Source organism: Pinus tabuliformis, chromosome 7, assembly GCF_031772625.1.
Source record: "Pinus tabuliformis cultivar Carrire ecotype Pingquan chromosome 7, CPIR1, whole genome shotgun sequence".
Taxonomy (NCBI): domain Eukaryota; kingdom Viridiplantae; phylum Streptophyta; class Pinopsida; order Pinales; family Pinaceae; genus Pinus; species Pinus tabuliformis.
The window spans coordinates 880576966-880595688 of record NC_142293.1 but is presented as its reverse complement, the minus strand read 5'-3'; positions in this window follow the sequence as shown (position 1 = coordinate 880595688).

Here is an 18723-nt window from a genome sequence, read left to right as displayed (position 1 = left end):
TAGCCTTTGGTTTACCTTCCACCTTTATCCCTAAAATCCTTCATTTTGTACATTGTGCATTGGCCTCACTTTGGTTTTCAATCCCCTAAAATCCTTTTGTCTTTCGAGACTTCACCAATTAGGTTCACTCGCCTCATTATCACCGTGCCTCAACAATGGATGTGGTCGAGACGTGGCTCTGATGGTTAAGGCCCTTTTGGCAAACCCTGTGCTCAGTTGCAAGCCCTAATTGTTGTTTACCTCTTCAATGCAACTACCCCCCCCCCCCCGCCTTCCCACGAGAAGTCCAGGATGAAATTGTTAGAAAATCGATAATGGCAGCTTATTGTACTTATTTTCCTTTAACTTGATATTTGCTTGTGAATCTTATTTATCTTCTTTGTGTTCTTTAGTTAGATTTATTCATCAAACAATGTCAAGAACAATAATAACAACAATAGACACATATATTGGCTTTCTTCTTAAAATATGCTTCAAATGATATACAAAGACCCAAACCCTAGACCAATCCTTCTCCTAGTACCAAGTCATCCCTTCCTTAAATCCTTCCTTGATTCTACACCAAAATGTTAGACACTGCAACTTTGACCTGCCAGCTTCAATACTGCTACCCAACCTGCAACTTCGACCCTACAATTTCGACCTTAAAGCTTCCAAGGAAACCCTAGAGCAGCCTCCTCTTGGGACCTTCCTAATAGCAAGACAACTCCTTATGAGTTCTAGATCAAGTATCCTTCCTTCTAGTTACAAGATGTTGCACTTCATCTTCCTACAACTCAGACCTATAACTTCACTTCTTCCTGCAGCCCAGAAACCCTAGAATTTCGCACGTGTGAGAGAGATAGAGCCCAAAACAAAATATTTATGTCCTTCTTGTGCTTTCTTGGCCTTCACTCTTCTTTTCCTGCTCTTCCCAGCTATAGATCGAACTCTTTCTTGTAGATTGAACTTGTTGAGTGAGTTTTTCCAAATGAGGTTGAATTGCTTCCTTTTATATCCTTCTCAAGGGGTCCAATTCTCTCCTTTAGGCCGACTTGATTTTCCCAGGGTCGACTTGTACTTTAGGAGCTTCCAGGATTTTCTAAACTCAAAAATAATTATTTTTACAAATATATTTTTTCCCATAAGGGTCTTATAAACATGATGTTGACTCCTTTGACTCGAGACAGTAAATCCTAAGACCTAAAAAACCCTATAAGCATGAAGAACATGCTTTACCTAAAACACAATCAATAATGAGCATGAAACCCATGCTTTAATAATAATATATTTTCTTTTCTTTTCTTGTTTGTTACATAGGATACATATTGAAATGAGTACAACAATTTTGAAGACTGAAACTAGTTACATTTTCAATAATCCCTCTTAACTAGGGAGGTATTCATAATTGTACACTCAGTACAACATCATATCTCAAATTGAAGAGTTATCACAAAAAGAGTCGGATTGATAAGCCATATTGTAAGCATCATCATCATGACCAGCATTGTCTCTTAGGCCTAACTAGACAATCTCTTCTTTAATCAAGAGCATTATGTTGGGAGGCTTTATGTGTGATACCGCACTACCTCTACAAGGCACATACCCCATCTGGATGTCTATAAGATATGTCCTATTAGGACTATTCTTATCTTGGATCTCGAATATTGAGTCCTCAAAGAATATCAGTCCTCTTCGACCACTCTTCACTTGGATACTTATCACATCCTCAAACAGTGTTGGTCCCTTTCCTTTCTTGAATGTAATATCATCAAGGAAACCGCAAATTCTTATCCAATTCTCTGCCATTCTCTCTTCATCACTTGAAGAGGATAATGTACAAGTGATGTCCCACATCACTCCCTCTCAACCAAAGACAACATCCCTATTCTCCTTTAATCTTGAGAATAACCCCCTCTACAAAATAGAGGAGATCTAGACTTCCCTTTTATTTGAGAAGTCATCATCACAAGCCTTACAATTTGCCTTCATAAGAGTATTAGCTACCAGTTCTTCATAGTTTTCTGGCTCCCTCTTTCCTCTACATCATCGAGCTTTCTTTCTTTCAAGATATCATGGAGCCACCTTCTCTCTTCAATCTTGTGACAAGTTTCAGGGTACCTTTCTTGCTTATCACTTTCATATTCAACATGAAGGCATTGCATTGAGCTTTCCCAAACTTGAAGCTTGACCATGGCTTCCTTATAAATGTGATATTCTTTAACCTTCAGGTTATCTTATCATACTTCTACCATCCCTTTCCAAATTAACATTTCTTGAACTTACAGCTTTCCAGTACCAAATATTGAGCTTCCCTCAATATTCTTCATCCATACAATTGCACTTGCCTCAACTGCCATCATATATTCCTGCGACATTCTTCCAGGTAGAAAAATAATATGTTAACCAAATAACCAACAATAATGAAAATTAGACTTGCCTCGTTATGATAACCTTCTCATTCCATCAACATCCTCATGATCCATCTCCACATGAATCTTCCTTCATGCATCAAAGTGCCGAAGGATCGAACTTTATTACCAAGTTACAATTTTTCTTCTAGGGACTAGACTAGATGTTAATCATCGTTATACATATATTTTAGAGAAAGTCTTAAATTATTTATACATCCTTAAGTAAGCCAAATCATATTCCTTTCAAGCATCATATATCCATATACATAAGCATATTTTATGACCAACTTTCTTTCACAAGATTCTATACACAAGAATCTTATCTAGAGTTTTAGATCCAACATGCATTCCTATGCTTTCATCCAATCATTTAGATATTCATATATCTCGCAAAGAGCCTACATCCTAACCATTGCATTCTTTCATCCCTTTACTAGTATTGGTTCCACATTACATGGAATGTCTACTTAACCTTGCCATGATGATTTTTCCAAAGACCTTCAAAAAACGATGGTCTTTCCTGAATCATGATTATTCAACTAAGCAGGATGATATCTTCTAATATAATGTTAGATAATGCTTGGATGGTCAATATGAAAAATGGTTTATCTATCCATCTATCTAGATGATCTCTACAAAGAAACTTAATCATGTAAATTCTATACATGCTACTATCATATGCTTCTTTCTAAGATGTTAAACAAAACATATTATCCTAAAATAAATATTAAACTTCACAGAGAGCCGGACAGTCAGTGAACCTTCTTTAGTAGTAAATATCCTTCACTTCTTCCTTCTTTGCCTTCTTCTCAGGTTCTCCCATTGCTTCGGCCACATGAGCTTCATTCCTTTCCTTTATCTTATTGTTATGCTAGTTTGGAAAGTCCCTCCTAGAGTGTCCAAATTCGTTACATCCAAAACATTGCGCTTTGGATATGTCTTTCTTCTTGGCTTTGCCAAACTTTCCCTTCTTCAACTTCTTAACTCGGGCTAGAAAGGCTTGAGATTGCCCATCTGATCCAATATCATCCTTGACCTTGATCCTTGATTCTTCCAATATGCATTGCACCCACAACTTATCAAAGGGAGTTGAATCCTTCTTGGAGTAGATGCTTGTTGCAAAGTTGCTCCATTATGGTGGCAATGCATTTAGTATACAGATGGCTACTTCAGAATCAATGATTGGTTCCCCAAGTCCTTACAGATGGCCTCTTAGTTGAGAGATTGTCATGAGGAAGGATGCCACATCCTAATCCTTTGATTTCCTCATTATGTACAACTTGTTCCTTAACAACATATTTTGACCTGTTGTACTGATGTCATCGACGACCATATGGTAAACCTCTACTCTAGAGGTTCTATTATTGTAAAATTTCACAACTATGGAAGTTGTGGCAAGGTCTCAAAGGAGGGGCTTTCTTTTTGGGGCAAAACTAACCTTTTTTCAAAAGATAGTTTCTATAATTGAATCCATCTTCAATATCCATTTCTTCAACCCCACTCTGCCGGATTTGAATATTGAATCCCCCCTACTTATTTTGGGATGAGATGATCTTTCAAAAGCCAACATAAATATATTGGGGACTTGAGCAAAGGTATAAAAATGCATATTTAATTAAATATTGGTGATTTTAACAACCACGTCCATTAGATTAAAATAATGATACTTTATGTGTATCTATATGCAAAGACAAAATACTTGAAAGGCACCTTCCCAACAACAAAGGTCATTATAAGAAAAATGGAAAAATAACAAGTTGATGGGTGGTATGATTGAATGAAGAATCAAAGGGCAAGAAAGAAGAGACATCCAAGTTTAGTCCTAATAAAAGATTTTATGGCCCCTTCCAAGGAGTGCGTTATTAAGAGGGACACAAACATGATCATGGAGTCTGTGCTAAAGTCTTATGGGAGAAATAGGAAGCATGTGAATGAGATATTATGGATTTCAAAAGAGAAATCATGTTATTCAATCCAATAGAAGCAATTGGATTGGTGCTACTTGAGACTCCATAAGCTCTAAATCAATTGGTGAAAGCAAGAAGTCTAAAAGATAAATGCAAAGAAAGGAATATCCATCTATGTACAAATCTACAATAAATAAATTCAAAACTATACAGTGTTTCCATATAGACAATGTTAGGTCCCTATAACACTAGTGATTCCCCCATTACTAGTGTCATTGTGGCCCTTACTGTTATTGTTGTGCCCCATAGAAGCCCACTATTGTTATTTTTGTGCCCTTATATTATTATTGTTATGTTGACTTTGATTATATTGTGACCCCTTAGACTCCTATATATAGAAATGAGGCTTTGTCATTTGTATCATCCAATAATTGTTCTTTTGTGTAATGTAAAGGAGGTTGCCCCCTCGAAGAGGCTGATTTCTAAGTTGTTGATCTATCTTTTCTATCTTTTTGTGAGTTGGTTTCATAACAGACAACCTAGGTTCGAGCCCTAAAAAGTGTAGGGTCTTTGTGAGTGTTTGTGAGGGAATGTCTTTGACATCACATAATTGGATTCCCTTCATCATCAAAGAGACATGTGTCCCAAAAGTCAATTTGGTTTAAGTGGATGTTAATATGATACATTGTATATTTTCTTAGGGTAGTAGCACAATTGGAAAAAAGCATGTTGGCAAGCCCTTGTGTATCCAAGTGATCGAAAGTTCAATCCCCAGACATATCTCACCAATTGAACTTTAAAAAAATATGATACATTGTATATTGCAAAGCCATTAAGTTAAGTAATGACCTTGGCTAACCGAAATATTTAATTAGAATTTAAGCTCAAACACAACATTAGAAATGAAACCTTCACTCTAGATCTAAGGATATAGGGGTCAACATTGGCTATTGGATACAAGACAAGGTGATCAAATGTATCTCTTGGACTAGCATTTTTTACAAAGGAATACAAATTTTAATGCTTATATTAACATGTATGTATAATATAATAATGAAATAGTCACTCTTTAGTTCATGGATAAAAGTGTTGGTGTGGAAGGAAATCTCGAGGGATGTGTCACTATAGTCATAAAAATTGCATTTATTGTGGCACATGGAGAACTTATTAATTGGGTGTAGCTTTAAAAATGGATAGGAGTGTTATCCTCCCCACCTAACTGCAATTCCTACAAATGACATATTTAGTGATTAATGAGTATATTATTGTAATAATTTTGAACCCTGTGTTAAGAAATTGCCCACTTTTTCTAAGAGATCTAGATGGGTAAAGTGAATGGGAAAACTGGGAATCTTACCCATACTAGAGTAGTCATCGGCAACATAGTGAGAGGATTGAAGTTGGGAAACCATGGCTTCACTAGAAGACCAACTCATCCCCAAAACCATGGACCTTGGTCAAGGATTTTTTTCTTATCCTCAAGACATTTGAAGATCACCACAAAAAAACATGGGTCTACATCGACCCAAACCAGCGTTCATCCAATCCTATCATAATCGAACAGAAAAACGCTACTTTTTCAATAGAAAATGGGGAATAAAAGTATCACCCAAGGATAATGACCATCGCATCAAGCGCTCAATCATAAGGGAGGAGCAATAATTTGACAATCACACGTCCTTGATTTCTGTTGATTTAACTCTGAACACTCACGTAATATTCTCTTGCTTGGCGAATTAAACACCACTGCATGGAATGGACAAGGATTGAGCCGAACCCTGGATGAAGCCCACTTCATTCTCATCTAAACACAAAACTATATATACGTCAAAGCTATTACAATAGATTCTGACTGTCAACACCTCGAGGTTCTGTTTATATGTGGCTACCTTTTATGGTTACTATTGAATGTGTGATTGGCAATAGTAATGGCAACTTAGGGCTGCCAAATTTCCTTCGATTCCCTCACTACATCCTAACGCAAATAGTTGTTCAATGCCTTGGGTGTCTTTCAAAACTGGTAGGCAGCGTCTTCTTTGATATTTCTCGATGGTTTTAATTCCACTACAATCACAACTTTCATTTACATAAACTTCGTGTTTTCGCACGAGCGACGATTGTTCCAAGGTGAAATGTCACTTGGATGGTTTCAATGTTGTTGACCCATCATAACTAACTAATGGATATGCCCATTACAATTTTATACCACCCCATTATCAATATCAATTATGCATGGGAACCAATTAAAGCAACTTTTCACATTAATTTTATATGAGCATGAGAACATGTGTTAACAAGCAGCCCATAAAGCCTCATTTTGAATGCCATAGTCACTTAGAAGGAATTCCTCTTGTAGTAGCATCCTCCCTACTAAACTTTGCTAGTGCTAACATTAGAACCACCATTACAACAAGATATCTTTCTAGTGTTGACAACACCATTATAGTAAGATACCTCAAGAGAGACAAAAAATTTAAAAAGTATGATAGTAATACTTATCCAGAAGATGGTATTGAAACTAGTAATTGTTCACGAATCCATAAGATTGTAAGGTCATTCTCATTATCATAATCATTGTCATCATCATCACCATCATCCTTTTCATTGTTATTACCATCATTACATTATCATCATAATCACCATTCATGACATCATCATCATCATCATTATGGACATTGTTTGCAATTGTTCATAATTGTAGATGTTGTAAGAAATATCATCAACCCAAAAAATGTGATCAGTGTTAGAAAAGGGTTGTTTAGGACACATTGATATACGTAAGAGAAATAACAACTCTATTTTTGACAGATGATCGATGATCATCATCATCACCACCATTATCATCGTCATTGTCATTTTTATCATCCCCATCATCATCATTAATGTAATTTCTATCGACATTGTTGTAATCATGCATCATCATCATTCATGCCATTATTGTTTTTGATGATGACCTAGATGAAAATGATGATCATGAAACCAAAGATAATGCTTATGATTATGACAATGACAACATCTAAAATTGGGAAGATTCGCCAACGTCATTAGCATCGTCATCATCATAATCATTGCCATCATCATCATTGTCATTGTAACCACTATCGTCTTTATCATCATAATCACAATTCATGTCATCGCCATCATCTTCATTTTCATCATTGTCAATATTATTGACATTGTCATCAATTGTTCATAATTGTCAATGCCATAAGGAATATCATCAATGCAGAAAATATGATGAGTGTTGGAAAAGGGATGCAAAAGCGAACATAGAAATGGGGGCAACAATAGAAGTAAAATTGGATGAAAAGTGGATACAACATAAGTAGATGCACAACAACATGAAAAACCTGACACAAAAGTGGATGCAAAAGTAGATTCAGTTGTCAATGCAAACTTGGATGCAAACATGAAGGAAAAAGTGGAAGCAAACATGGGTCCAATGGTAGGTGTAAAACTTGGCACAAATTGTGGTGAAACAAATGTGGATGCAACAACGGAAACAAAAGTATATGCAAAAATGGATGAAACAAAAGTGGATGCAATAGGGGATGCAAACGTGGAAGCAAATGTGGTTGCAATGGTAAGCGCAAGATATGGTGCAACAAAAGTGGATGTAACAATAGACAAAAAATATGCAAAATAAGATGCAAAAATGGATGTAAAAGTGGAAGCAAACATTGATGCAACAGGCAAAACAAAATTGGATGCAAAAAATGGATATAATGTAAGTAGATGCAAAAGTAGATACAAAACGAGATGCAAAACCCAATGCATAAACCTGGCATAAAAGTGGATGCAAAAATAGATGCAATATTTGATGCAAAAGAGGATGTGAACATGGATGCAAAATTGGAAGCAAACGTGGATACAACAGTGAGTGAAAAACATGGTGCAAATTCTGGCATAACAAAAGTGGATGTAATGATAGATGCAAAAAAGGAATCAAAGTATGATGCAAATGAAGATGTAAAAAGGGATGCAAAAAGTGAAATTTAAAATGGGTGCAACAGTGGATGCAAAATTGTGTGCAAAAGTGGATGCAATAGAAGTCGATGCAAAAGTAGATGCAAAACGAGACACAAAACCCGATGCAAATCCTGGTCCAAAATTGGATACAAAAAGGGATGCAAAAATAGATGTAGTAGTTGATGAAAACCTAGACGCAAATGAGGATGCAAACGTGGATGCAAAATTATAATCAAAAGTGGGTGCAAAAGGAGGTGCCAAACTAGGCGCTAATTGTGGCACAAAAATATTAGATGCAATAGTGGGTACAATAATAGATGCAAAAGAGGATGTAAATATGGATGCCAAACAAGAGGGAAAAGTGGATGCAACAAAAGTAGATGCAAAATTTTATGCAAAACTAGACACAAAACACGATGTAAAACTTGGCACAAAAGGGATGCACAAATGGATGAAAAAATGGATGAAAAAAATGATTTAAAAAAGGATGCAAAAGTCGATGCAAAAGTTGATGCAAGTGTAGGTGCAAAAAGTGGATGCAAATGAGGATGCAAAAGTATGTCAAACAAAATTAGGTGCCAAACTTGATGCAAAACCTGGAACAAAACCTGGTGTAAAGGATGACACAAAACTTGGCATAAAATTTGGTGCAAAACGTGGTGCAAAACCTATTGCAATACCTGGTGCTAAACTTGGTGTAAGATTTGGTGCAAAACTTGATGCAAATTTTGTGTCAAGTTTTGCACCATATTTGATAAATGGATGCAAATAGCACCAAAAATGGGCTCTAGATGCAAAAAAAGAAGTAAAAAGGGACGCTAATCGCTGGTTTTGTTGTAGTGCACCATCGCTATATTTGTCTTCTTGCGATGAGCTCTAACAATGAACTCCTTGCCATCTTTGAACATATGATATTTGTTTTCATGGCGATGAAAGATAGCTTTCCTGTCAAACAAGTAAGGACTTCCCAAAACAATTCCTGCTATATCAAAAGGTACCACATCAAGTTCAACTGTGTCAATAAAATGTGCAGTAATTGCAAAGCGCAATGTGCACTTTCTTGAAACTTGTAAATTTGCATCCTTGCAAATCCATCCAAGTGGATATGGCTTCGGATGTGGAACGGTCTCAAGTTTAAGCTGCTTGAACAAGTCCTCTGATATAAGGTTTGCTTGTGACCCACTATCAAAAAGTGTGTCAATTTTAGTATGTTTTGAAATCACCCTCACATGAAATAGTTCAATTCTTTCTTCCTCATTAGGAGCTTGTACATGGAAGTTTGAGGTACTAGTGCTGGCTTGAGTTTCAACTTCTTTTCCCTTCAAATTTTTCAAACCCAAGGCTGTAATTTTGGTTTCATCACCTGAATCTTCCCCTAAATCTTGTGGTGTAGATGTAGTAGTAGCAGTTTTCTGTTTCCCTTTGGATTTGTTAAATTGAGGTCTTTTTTCAGGATATAATTTCCAACAGTTTTTCTCCTCATGGCTTGGTTTAGAACAATGTTTACAGATCACTTTCTCACTCTCCTGTTTGACAGATGCATTCTTTTTGCCCTTTATCTTGGAGGTTTTCTCTTTGTTTTTCCCCTTGGGGGGCTTGTTTCTACCCTCTTCAAATGTGTTTTTTTCCCTTGCCTCTAAATGGGTAGCTTGGACACAAACCTCATCCAGGCTAGTAGGGTTAAACATCAAGATGGTGTGTCTAAGGTAGCTATGCAAGCCACCAATGTATTTCGGCAAGGTTTCCTGGGTCTACAATTCTACCCCTAACAAGAGAGCTCTTCTCCTGAATTCTTGGGTGTAGTCTTGGACACTCTGACCCTTAAGTTGTCTGAAATTTTTCCAATTCATAATGGCCTTCTGCATGTGAGCAAGAGGATAAAATTGTTTTTTAATGGCTAACAGAAATTCAGGCCATGTTAAGGTGACCTTACCAAATTTCTTGATCTCCTCTTTAGCCTTAGCCTCCCACCAGACCAATGCTGCTCCATCCATTCTCAAAGAAGCCAATTGAATCTTTGTGGCATCATCATGCATATTCTGGATCCTCAAGTAAACTTCCAACTTCCTAATCCAGTTGTCAAGCTTTTCTGCATTCACTTCACCATTAAACATAGGTAATTCGAATTTTACATCAAGCTTCAAAAAAGGACTTTTTCTAGAGGATCTATGCTTATGAACAGAAGAAGACGAGGATGAAGAGGAAGAAGGTGAAGATGGGGGTGGTGGATCACCATTTCCTCCATGTCCTTTCTTGGAATGATCATCATCCTTCTTACCTCCTGAAGAGCCCTCTCCTTCATGTGGATGTTTGGACCCTTCTCTAGCCAATTTCTCATTTCTTTCTTGGTACAATATCCTCACCATTTCAGTGAGGTCTAAGAAAGTCTTTCTGAAGACTCTTTCTTCTTCTCTTGGATCTATCTCTATAGGAATTTCTCCTTCATGTTCAGACATCCTTGAAGCTTCTGCTGAGACTCTTGAGGGTGAAATTGAAGGTGGAGGTGATGGCTCTCTGGCCTTCCTTGACTGAGGATTCTCTCGTTCTCTAGTCAGCTGTCCTTCCCCTCTTTTAAGTTTCAACATGGTAAGCATCAATACTTTGCAAGACAGTTAGAATATCTTTGCACAAAAAACCTGAGCTCTGATACCAACTTGATCTGAATTTGAAACTACTTGAAATTTGTTTGCAAGGTATTCAATTCAGAATTAAGCATGTTTAAAAGACTTCCATGTCTTGCAGAAAGAAAACACATGAAATTTTCAGCTGTTCATGACCCATTTAAGCATAGCAGAGTTATTCCCTTTTACTATTTAACACATTAAAATGAATTTGATCTGCAAAATAAATCAACCACAAATGCAAAAGAAGTTGATAAAGCAGTTCACCCCCTCCAGGGCTACGTCTGCTGGGTCCAAAGCTCCCAACCGGGCTTGTCCTTGTTTTTATTAAATGCTCAAATTGAAAATACTGATGAATAGAAGCATATACAGGAGAAAAAGATTGTAAAAATGGATTCAAAACACTTGAATCCTTCAGGATTGACTATTGGATCACCTCCAATGGATACCTGCAACCCTATACAGTCTTCACAAAACTGGGCCCTGGTGGCTCCTAGAACTTTCACAGCTCCAAAACCTCTGCAAATGACCTCAGATGGATGTAAGACCTACACCAATGGCTTCAAAAGGTCAAAAATACCCAAAAAAAAAAAAAAAAAAAAAAAATCGTCCAAAACCGACTTTCCTAGCCAAAGTTATGGCCATTTAAAGTTTCTCCAGTTTTTCCCTAGAAAAACTCCAGCTAACTTTAGTTAACTCCAGATAGCTTCGCCAATTATGGCGGGTCCGCCAAATTTGGCGCTCCTGCCAAAATTCCGCCAACTTAACTGCAGTTACATTTAATGTTTGGTGGTTGCCTCGGATTTCGTGCCAGGCGTAATATTCCTTTTTTAATGTTTTTTTGAAAAATTAAAATTTCTAATGTTATGGACAAATTCTTCTTTTTTCCATAACTTCCTCATACTGCGACCGTTTTTCGAACCGTTTGCGGCGCCGGAATCGGGAAGACAAGAAATTTCCAGTCATTCAACTTTGAACCAGTTCTAAGCACTTTAAATTTTGAGCATTTTACGACACTTAGGACATGAGCACCTGATCATGACGAGTCTCATCCAGTTGTTCTAAATATAAGAGGCACTCTTCTTGAGGTGATGTTTTGGGGAGAAGTTCGAAAACTAGCTTATGTGAAGGAATCTTGCATTCAATTGGCAATGTTGCTTCCATACCGTAGACTAGCTGGAATGGTGTGAAACTAGTTGCATCTTTGGTCAAGGCTCGGTAAACCCACAAAGCTGAAAAGAGCATGAGATGCCAATTCAACTTGTGCATCCCAATAGGAAGCTGAGGCATGGTAACCAAAACCTTGTTCACGGCTTCAACTTGGCCATTGGCCTGAGGGTAATACGAGGTTGAGCCATCATGGTGCAAACCCAATGCGGATGTCAGCTCAGCCATCATGTAATCTCTAAAATGGGAACCATGGTCTATGACAATGGCTTGAGGTATGGTGAACCTAGAAATAACATGATTGAAAAGGAATTGAGCCGTTGTTTTACCATCTGGAGAGTATGTAGGCATCGCTTTGACCCATTTGGTGAAATAATCCACATCAATGATAATATAGTCATGCCCCCCAACCGAACGAGGGTTACATGTCATATAATCAATGCCTCATATGGAAAAAGGACCAACGATAAGGACGGGGTGTAGTTGAGTGGGTGGGGCACACGTCTTGCATTGGTAAATTTGGCATTCATGGAACTTGTGAACAGCAAGGATGCAATCCTTAAAAATGGACGGCCAAAAGTAACCAGCGTGAAGGCTTTTTTGAGTGGTAGCATAAATGGACATATGAGCACCACATGCCCCAGAGTGGCAATCATTGAGAACACTTTTAGCCTCCTCAAGAGTAAGGTATCGATGAAAAATTGAATCTACACTGACAAGGTATAAAGTATCACCAATAATGTGGTAGGGTTGGGAGTGATGCCGAATCCGTTAGTGATCATCCTTAGTCAGCACGGACCAGAACGTGGATGTCTAGAGATACATGATTATATCACCATAACATGGATCGAGTGTGTTGATTAGGAAAGAAGTCTCATCTGGAATTTGTTCATCTGCACCAGTAGGGAGAGAGTTAGAAGTAAGGGAACAAACCAGCTCAGTGAAAACTAGTGACTTCTTAGATTTGGCAGCAGTAGATACCAAATCAAATTCTTGCAGGATGACAATCCATTTAGAATAATTTCCCCCCAACAATTGATGAGTCAGGAAGTAGGTCATGTGGTTGCATTCAGAAATCACAGTAGTCGTGTGTAAGAGGACGTAGTGCCGAAAGTGTTGAACAGCTTGGATGGAAGCCAAAGCCAACATCTCGACATGAGCATAACGTGTTTCAGTGTTGAGGAGATTATGACTGAGGTAGTGGATAACATGTCTGTTGCCTTCGTCGTCATCTTGGAATAAGACCATAAAAATGGTGCTAAGGGTTGCAGCTAGGTAAATGAAGTAATCTTGATAATAATCCAAGGGATGCAACAAAGGAGCATTTACAAGGACAACCTTGAGATCATCAAAAGATTTATGGGCAACCTCATCCCATGCAAAGGGAATTCCTTGTTTGAGCAACCAGGTAAATCTTGTAGCTAGCCTAGCGTAATTGGGTATAAAATTTTGGAGAAAATTTTCCTTTCCTTGCAGGCTCTGGAGTTGGTGCAATGAAGATGGAGGGGGTAAATTTACAATGGCCTCGACTTTAAGCGTATCAAGGCAAATACCATCCTTCGAAGCAATAAAGCCGAGGATTCATCTAGATTCTATGCATAAAACCAAATTTATTTGGTTTTAGCCAAATGCTGTAGTGTCTATGGTGAAGAAAAATTTTCCAAAGATGGTCAGGGTGATCCTGGGGTTTATGAGAATCAGCAGGAGGGTCATCCAAGTAAGGCTAGACAATGTTGCGAATATCGTGAAATGCATATGACATTGCCTACTGAAATGTATCCCCAGCATTTTAAGGCTGAAAGGGAGCTTTTCTTATGTGATTGTACCCCATGGACAGATAAAAGTTGTCTTTTCTTGATCGACCAGTTCAATGTTAATTTGGTTGTAACCAAAAAAATTGTCCATAGAGGAAAAAATTTCAGTCCTAGCACATTAGTCAATGATCTGATCAATGAAGGGAGTAGGGTAGTTATTCTTAGGACATGCACGATTGAGATCATGATAATCAATGCAAACGTGGATCGTGCCTTGTTTTTTCATCACTAAGACAATATTTGATACCCAATCTGTAAGAGGGATGGGATAGAGGAACTCAAATTTGAGAAGCTTGTCAACTTCACCCTTGATAGCGATAGCCTTCCTAGGGTGTATTGGACGAAGCCATTGTCGAATGGGCTTCATATGATGATAAGTTGGTATTCCTTGCACAACAATGCTAGGATCAATGCCAGGCATTTCTTCGTAGGACCACGCAAACACATCACAGAATTCTTGAAACGGATGATTATAGGTCTTGATCTCATCCAGAGAACAAGATACCCCGATATGGACATGTTCAACAATACTAGGCTTCATAGAAATATCAATCGGCATCAGTTTGGTAATATTACCCAAATTTCCTTCCGACCATACTTCATGAGTCATGATCGGTGGCAGAAGTGGGAGGGAAGGAAACAGAGAATGGAACTCTATGAAATTGGTAGACGTGACCGACGGGCGAGGTAAGAACGAGGAAAGATGGTGAATATCGGTCCAAGGTGGTTCTTCGAGAGACATGACTTCCATGATACCTTCGTCAGCAAGTAAAGTCTCGGCTAAGGGATCAAGAGTTTCCAAAGCGACAAGCCATGGGGATTGAGAATACGTATCGAGAGAGGTCTTCAAAACAGAAGAATCAGAGGATGCAGGACCTGAGGCTGAAACAATTTCCACGTAATTAATTTCGGTGGGACTAAGCGGCATAACCTCGCCCCAGGTATCAACAATATCTAGTGAAGGTATGACCCAAGGGTCAGATTTGACTAGGATCATGTTGAAATATGAAACATGAGGAGGTGGGAGCGGAAAAATTCCATTAAGGAAAAATATTTAAAAACACCTACTGCCACACTCTCACATGGAGCACTAGTGTGCTTGACATACAGAACATTTCCATCCAAGGAAGAAGAGGCAAAGAAGGATAGTTGGTCAACAGTGACAATCTTGATGAGTTGAGGCTTCTATGATCCATATTATTTTTATGCTAAAATCTTCCCTTGATGGGGAAAACGAATCATGTGGAATAGGGAGGAGGCTACAACATGCACAACATGGGTCCAACTCCGTCTAATTAGAATATTATAATTGAGATTAGCACCAACAATCTCTACCTTGACTTCTACTGTCTTGCCCTCCAGAGTAATGGAAATTTTAAGTAAGACAGTGGAGGGTCATGAATCATGCCCATCAAAAGCTTCCAAAGTTTTTGGGGATTGGTTCAAATTAGGAGAACCAATGGCCTTCCAGCATGTGGTTGACATGATGTAGGTAGAAGCACGTTCATCAATGACAGTCCTGTGGATGGTCTTTTCATTGATGATTACGTGAATGAGAAAGGCGAACTGGTGAGGCAGACATGGAACATGGTTCTCTAGATCAAAACATATCAAATTGGAATCAGTAGTAATACCATCGATAGTTGACAACAAAGATTCCTGATATTATGGGAAGCTTTGGAACACGTCGAGAGCCAATGTAGCTGACGGTGCCTGACCCAAATCCTCAACAATATTATAGTGCTAAGCAGCTTATGCATTGGGATTGTACGAGGATTTCCTTAAGATAACTCGAAAGGGTGGCCATATAGCGGAATCAGGGTTAGGGCACTCAATATGAAGAGGGCCAAAACTTGGGGCAGAAGAAGAAGGGGTGGCTTCTTTCTCTTTCCCAACAGTCGAAGTAGGAGTTTAGTAATCTTTTGATCTAGTAGCCACATTAATAGGCGTACTTATCATGAACACTTTAGATCCTGAGGAAGCAGATAACTGAGGTTGGTTTATCATTTGGGTCTCTTGAGATGAAAATGGCTCTTTTAGGACAGCTGGAGTCCCTTTGAGCAAATGACTAACTTTAGATTGTTGGGGAAAATCCTTGGTATAGTGATCCTCCTCGCAAATAAGGCAGGGATAATTAGGCTTCCATTGTGAAGATTCACCAATAGACAATTTAGGAGGACCCTATTTTGGGGCATCAACTTTACGCTTATCTTTGCCTTTCTTTTTTCCTTTCAAGGATTTGTCTGCTGTGGTAGACTAGATAGTGTGGACCTCTGAGGTTTTACTAGGGCCTAGAGGATTTTGGGAAGAACTATTGGAAATAGTGTTTGAGACTGACTTCTGTTTGGAAGAAGATTTAGAAGGGGTCAGGACACTAAACAATTATCTCCATCAACAGGGGGTGAAACCTACGACTTCGATGTCGTGGGATCAGATTATGGCCGTGGAGCATTAAGTAGTAACTCATACAAAGTGCCAGACTGAGAGTAGACTAGATCTAAGTACTAAGCACGAGCAATGGCTTGTTCTTTAGTAATGCACCCACCCATAGCTATATCGGGAGCAATTGGGGCCACAAATGATTTAGTGAACCATTCGGTGAGAAACTAATCAGCAATCTCGAATTTGATCAGGCGACGTCTACGTCACCATTCATGGACGTGATCGGAGATGTGTGTCATAGTATCTTGCTTGAGCGATGTGAGCAAATAGGTGTCAGTTTCATAGCGAACTAGTAGTTGGAAATGTGTGAAGAAAGCCATCTCTAAAGAGTTAAATTCGTGGTAAGTAGTTCGAGGAAGCTCAATGTACCACTTGGCTAAAGCACCTGTGAGGGTTCATTGGAAAATACGAAGACAAATGGAATCATCAACATAAGAATTCAAAGAGAACCATAGGTGATATGTCATCATGTGGGCTTGAGGATCTTCTTTTTCTTTCTGATTGAATTTTAGACAATCACTCAGGATCTTGGATGGAACCGAAGGCTAGTATGGTGAATGAAGAATTGGATCATTCGTAAGGCGAGACACATCTAGAAACTCTAGTGTGGCCAAGAATGGCAATTGAGTATTAAAAGGCATTGGAGGTCAGTAAGCAAGTCCAGGCAGAGCAGCCCATCCCTGCTGGTAAGCATTTTAGCCCCACAGTAGGGGATTTTTGCTATATGGCATTAGATGTTACCCCCAATATGGGTTACCTTGGCCATAGGGAGGATTTTGACCTTGAATACCTTGAAACTATCTAGTCATAGGTTGTTGATAAGCAATGTATGGGTTAAGAGGTTGTTGAGCCTGTTGACCTTGGACATATCGGTATTGTACCTATTGTCCTTGAACATACGGGTGGTGAACATGTTGCCCTTGAATAAGAGGATTTTGGGCCTAGTGTCCTTGAGCATAAGGATTATACACTTGTTTCCCTTGGACATAGGGATTTTATACCTACTGACATTGACCAAAAGGATTCAGTACTTGTTGACCTAGGAAATTAGGGTTTTGGGCCTGTTACTGCACGACTTGACCCTGGCCTTGCCCTTGCAAGGGTTGACCCTGCTGATATGTATACAAGTGTTTCTGCTACCTGGGTTGGTTTTGCTGCTGCAAGGGTTGGCCTTGTGGCTGCAAAATTTGTCCCTAGGGCTACAAAGGTTGACCCTGCGAGGACATGGGCTAGGAGGTTTGCAGAGCATAGTGCACTTGTTGTTCATGGTTTGCTGCAATGGTTTCAGGGGTTGCCCCTGTGGTTGTTGCAGTTGACCTTGTTGTTGCACAGTTTGCTGCAACAGTTGTAAGGGTTGCCCCTGCGGTTATTGCAGTTAACCTTGTTACGAGATCATTTGCCCTTGCTGTTGCATGGATATCCCTTACAGTAACAACGGTTGCCCTTGCAGTAACAAAATTTGCCCTTGTTATTTTAAAGGTTGCCCTTTCTATTGCAAGGGTACCTAAACATTTCCCGAAAAATTCCCGAACTGAATCTGGCCATAGCCACCCTAGAAAGTGGATGAGCCACACTGAACATACTACCCAAATTGAAGGGTGTAAGGATAATTAACCATTTCTTGAGAACCATATGGAATGTACGGAGTTTGGTATTGGACCTGAGCCTCATAAGGTTGTTGATACTGGACATGGCTTGACCCAGGCTAACCAATGGGATTGTGAACCTATTGGTACTGGACATTGCTTGATCTAGCAGGATCAACAGGATTTTGAATAATGCTAAAAGAAGGGTGGTTCAAGCATGTGATATTGTGGGCCACTCACATTAGCAGTGCCTGACACCATAGAAACATTTAGGTTCCTCCCCCAAGCAGTGGCATAACTTGGACACTAACCAGGGGGATGGAGGAACTGACAGAGACATTCCTCAAGACCATCGGTCGAATCAGAGAAGTGACTGGGATGGACGATACAGGAGGGTTCAAAACAGTGGGTTGCACCGGGACTGAGGTAACAACTTATTAGGAGGTTGAGTTTGCAATGAATGGACCTGTAGTAGGCATGGCACCTGATGCCAAAACAAGGTTATGGTAGAGTGATGAGGCACTAGGTGTACCTGAAACCAACTGTGCCAAGGATACATAATTAGGTGGAAATTCCCGATACACACTGATTATAATGCTCCCTGTATAAGGGAAACCTTCAGGAGGAAAAGGATGTTCTTCCTCCTCAACAGTGTGTGGAGTAGAGACTTCTGACTCATCTAGAGAGGTCACTGGAGTATCACCTTTGGGTTCCATATCTGGGAACAAACGATGACAAACGACTGAAGCAGTACGAGGGGATAATTCCAAAGGAACACCTTGTTGATCATATGGATTGTACGGATGCTATGGTGATATCACAAT